Raw genomic sequence first — 4,479 nt, forward strand, 5'->3', positions numbered from 1 at the left:
GCGTTCTTGGTGTCTATGGAAAGCTCTCGCCGAGTAGATGATTTTGGACACAAGACCCGGTCCAATTGGTGGCCGGATCGGCCGGATTTGGCCGTGGAAGTGATGCACATATTTTGCATAGTCATTTAGGTCTAATTTCACAATCATTTTATTTGGTTATTAGTCATTTTTAGCTAATTTCATTAGTTATTTAGTTAGTTTTCCATAATTGTCAACTTTGGATTAATTTGTAATTTTTGCTTTGTTTTGTAGGAAAAATGGTGTTTTTGAAGGACTAAAGAGAATTTTGCCATTGAGGAGTGTCTTCTACAGCAAAAAGATGCCAAAAGCAAGTTTTCAAGCTAAAATATGCATAGACCAAACTGTGCATAACTTGCCGCATAAGCTATGCAGTTCTGCATAAGGAGGAAGAACACTGTTCCAGAACCAGCCGAAATGTGCATAAGGAGACTGCATAGCTTATGCACATTCTCACCTCCCTTATGCAGATTCACGAAATTGTGCATAACCTATGCACCAAGTCATGCAGCTTCGCATAAGTGACCCAGAACCAGCCGAAAACTGCATAAGGGACTGCATAACTTATGCAGTCCACTTATGCAGTCCCATAAAGAGTTCATTAATGAGCTGGCAGAAGATTCCCTTAATGTATTCCTCCTAGAACATACTATTTTAGGGCTCCATGTCAGAAAAATGCTATATATAGTCCCATTTTCTCATTTTAGAAAGGGAAAGGAGCAAAGAAGAAAAGGAGAGGGGTCGAGGAATTTGAAGAGCCATCTTCACCTTCCACACCATGTTTAACTAAGATTTGCAGATTTCTTTCTTTCTTTACACCTTTCTACATTTCTAGTGTTTAATTTCTTCCTTCTTAGCTTAGATTAAAGCTTTATTTCCATTTAAACTCATCATAGCTTGTAAGCATTATGGATAGTGAGTAGTTTACTTTTGATTCTGGAGTAAGGGTTGTAATATTTGAGATATTTTGTGGATTTTGATTGGGTAATCCATATTTTGTGGTCTTAATGAGTTTTATTCATTTCTTGTATGCTTAATGACATGCTTAATGTAGGATCCCATTGAGTAATGTTCTTAATCCATGGTTGAAGCAGAAAGGAGAAGACCTTGTGATAGATAATCAGGAAATTGGACTTAATTAACTTAGACCTAGAAATAGGCTAAGGATTAAGAGGATTAACAGATTAATTAAAGAACTTAATGGGTCTTAATTAATTCTAAGTCCACGAAAGTAGGATTAGTTTGATTAAGGCACTCTTTGTCTCACTCGAAAGGGAATTCAAAGGATTTAAGGATTAATCTCCTTAAAACTCATAAGTTTCATAAGATTGGACAACCAATTTAAAATCCCAAAATAGCTCGAATATGAAATCCCGAACTCCGGAATCGCCTTTTTACCATTGTTAATTTCTAATCAAATTTAATCATTTGCCATTTTAAATATTGCCATATTTGAACTTGCTTATTTCTATTTGATGCAAATCTTAGTTTAATTAATACATTGTTGAATAGAATATTAAATTTGCACATTTAGATTTCATACTCCATTACCCATTAATTCATTATTTTAATTTCATAAATACTTCAATTTAGTCAACTTTTATATCGAAAATTCAATCATTAACACAACTCCTCGTGGGATCGATATTTTTCTATACTACTTGTACGACCCGTGCACTTGCGGTTGGGACGCATCAAGTTTTTGGCGCCGTTGCCGGGGAGTTGTTTGTTTAAGATTGAATTCTTGATTATTTTAGTTGTTTTTAGTTTTATCTTTGTTATCTTTTCATTTTGTGTTTGTTTGTTCTTTTTCAGGTACTTTAATCTTTTATGAGAAGAGCTAGAAGCTCAAGTGACACAACCTTACTGTTTAATCCTGAAATTGAGAAATTTTGTAAGGCCAACAAGAAAGAAACCAGAAGAAGGAAGGAAGCTTCGAGAGAAACTGAATTAGAAGCAGATATGGCTGATGAAAGAATTAGAATTGGTGTTGGTAATGCTGGAAATGGTCAAAACAATGAAAATGCAGCCCATGGTGAAGAAGTTGTTAATGCTAACGTGCCTAGGGGAAGTATGATGGATCATGCTTTTCCTCGTTTTGATGACTTGAGAGAGAGCATAGCAAGACCAAGGATTGATGCAAATAGTTACAAGATGGATTTTGGAGTCCTTCAAATGATTCAGAATTCTCAATTTGGAGGACATCCTTCTGAAAATCCACACACACACCTGAAGAAGTTTGCTATGATTTGCGACATGCAAAAACAACCTGGAGTGTCTGATGATGCAGCAAGATTGAAGCTATTCCCATTCTCTTTGAAAGATAGAGCATTGGATTGGCTTGATTCTTTACCTCACAACTCCATTACAAATTGGGAGCAACTAACTGATGCATTTCTTGCACAATATTTTCCACCTGGAAAAACTCAAGAGCTGAGGAATCAAATGACAGCTTTCAGACCAAGAGAAGATGAAACTCTCTATGAATCATGGATGAGATGGAAGGAATTAGAGAGATTATGCCCACATCATGCCATTCCAAAATGGATGATAAATCAGAATTTCTACACAAATGTCACTCCTGCAATCAGAGGAATTATTGATGCTCAAACAGGAGGAGAATTTATTATAAAGCATGAAGATGAAGCTTATGAGTTATTAGAGAAAATTGCAAAGAATACTCATCTTTGGAGTAGTCCAAGAGGACCACCCAACTCGAAAAGGCAAGTCACTGGAATGTATGATCTTGATCCATTCAACATGATTAATGCAAAATTTGATGCACTTACAAATGTCCTTGCTAAGAAGATGGAAGATTTGAGTATGTTGGTTAGTTCAACATCATCAGCTGGAAGTTCACAACAAGTGGCTTATGCAGAGGAAACTACCAGCTGTGGAGTAGATTATGGAGAACAAGCAGCATATGTTGGTAATTATGGAAACAAGCAAATGGGGAATCCTTATTCTCAAACTTGCAATCCAAATTGGAGGAATCATCCCAACTTTTCATGGGGCAATCAGCAAAATCAAGTTCAAAATCAGAATTTTCAACCACAACAATGAGTCAAGTTCCATATCAGCAAAATAGGCAACCATTGCCCAATTTTCAGCAGAAAATATGAACCCTCCACCAAAACAAAGAAGAACGAAATTCCACCATGAAGCTTTATTGCAAATGATTCTTGCCAACCAAAATAAGCATGATGAGGAGATGAGAGAGGTGAAAGCAAGGCTGGAACAAATGCAAACACACAACAGAATCTTTGGAAAACCAGTTGCACAACAAGCATCTTCCTCAAGTGCCAAATCTTTTTGAAAGCTTCCAAGTCAACCAGAAAATCCAAGAGAGCATTGTCAAGCTATTACTTTAAGAAGTGGTAAAGTTATAAATGATGAGAAGAGTGAAAACAGTGAGAAGAGAGAAAATGAAAAAGGAACGATGAGAGTGAAAAACAAGAGAGTACGAAAAATGTAAGGAGAAATTTGAAGAAAAGAAGAGAAGTATATACCTCCCGAGCCCTACAAGCCACAACTTCCCTTTCCACAAAGATTTCACAAAGCCAAGCTTGATAGGCAATTTGGGAAGTTCTTAGAGGTTTTGAAGAAACTTTACATAAATGTGCCTTTGTTGATGCTCTTTCACAAATGCCCTCTTATGCAAAATTCTTGAAAGAAATTCTCTCAAACAAGAGAAAACTTGAAGATGATGAAACTGTAGCTTTGACAGAAGAATGTAGTGCTATCCTCCAAAGGAAACTTCCTCCAAAGCTTAAGGATCCAGGGAGTTTTTCAATTCCATGCCACATTGGAGAGTCTTGTTCTACAAAAGCTCTATGTGATTTAGGGGCCAGTGTTAGCCTTATGCCCCTTTCTATCTATGAGAAGCTCAACATGGGAGATCTAAAGCCAACCCACATTTCTCTTGATTAGGTAGTGAACAATCAAGTATCTGAAGGGATTTTGGAGAATGTGCCCCTGAAGGTTGGAAAGTTCTATATACCTGTTGACTTTGTCATCTTGGACATGGAGGAAGATTCCAATATTCCAATTATATTGGGGAGACCCTTTCTAGCTACAGCAGGAGCATTGATTGATGTGAAAGGAGAAAAGCTTACTCTTAGGGTTGGTGAAGAGCAATTAATTTTCAATATTAATAACTCTATGAAGAAGCATCATTCAAGTGATACTTGCTTGAGAGTTGATATTATTGATAAGTGGTTGAAGAACACTTCAGAAGAAATATCCGTAAGATCCACTTGAAAATTGTTTGGTTCATGGAGGAGGCATAGACTATGACAACCCTCATGAAGTCGCATATACTCAACACTTAGAGGAAGTCCACCATTCATTTCTGCTCCAGTTTTCAACTCATACAAAAGGAAAAAGCGAATTTAAGCAATCATCATTCAAGGAAGAAGATGCACCTAAGGTAGAACTTAAGCAACTTCCTTCTCACTCGGT

General features: G+C 36.7%; 1 non-coding gene across 1 annotated transcript; it reads right to left on the reverse strand.

Annotated features, from left to right (window-relative positions):
* Positions 1 to 2,448: 2,448 nt before the first annotated feature.
* LOC131177497 (small nucleolar RNA R71) lies at positions 2,449 to 2,555 on the reverse strand. Its single transcript, XR_009146956.1, has one exon. It is a non-coding gene; the product is annotated as a small nucleolar RNA R71 (small nucleolar RNA).
* Between the last annotated feature and the right edge of the window lie 1,924 nt (positions 2,556 to 4,479).

Source organism: Hevea brasiliensis, unplaced genomic scaffold (genome assembly GCF_030052815.1).
Source record: "Hevea brasiliensis isolate MT/VB/25A 57/8 unplaced genomic scaffold, ASM3005281v1 Scaf505, whole genome shotgun sequence".
In the NCBI taxonomy this organism is placed as follows: domain Eukaryota; kingdom Viridiplantae; phylum Streptophyta; class Magnoliopsida; order Malpighiales; family Euphorbiaceae; genus Hevea; species Hevea brasiliensis.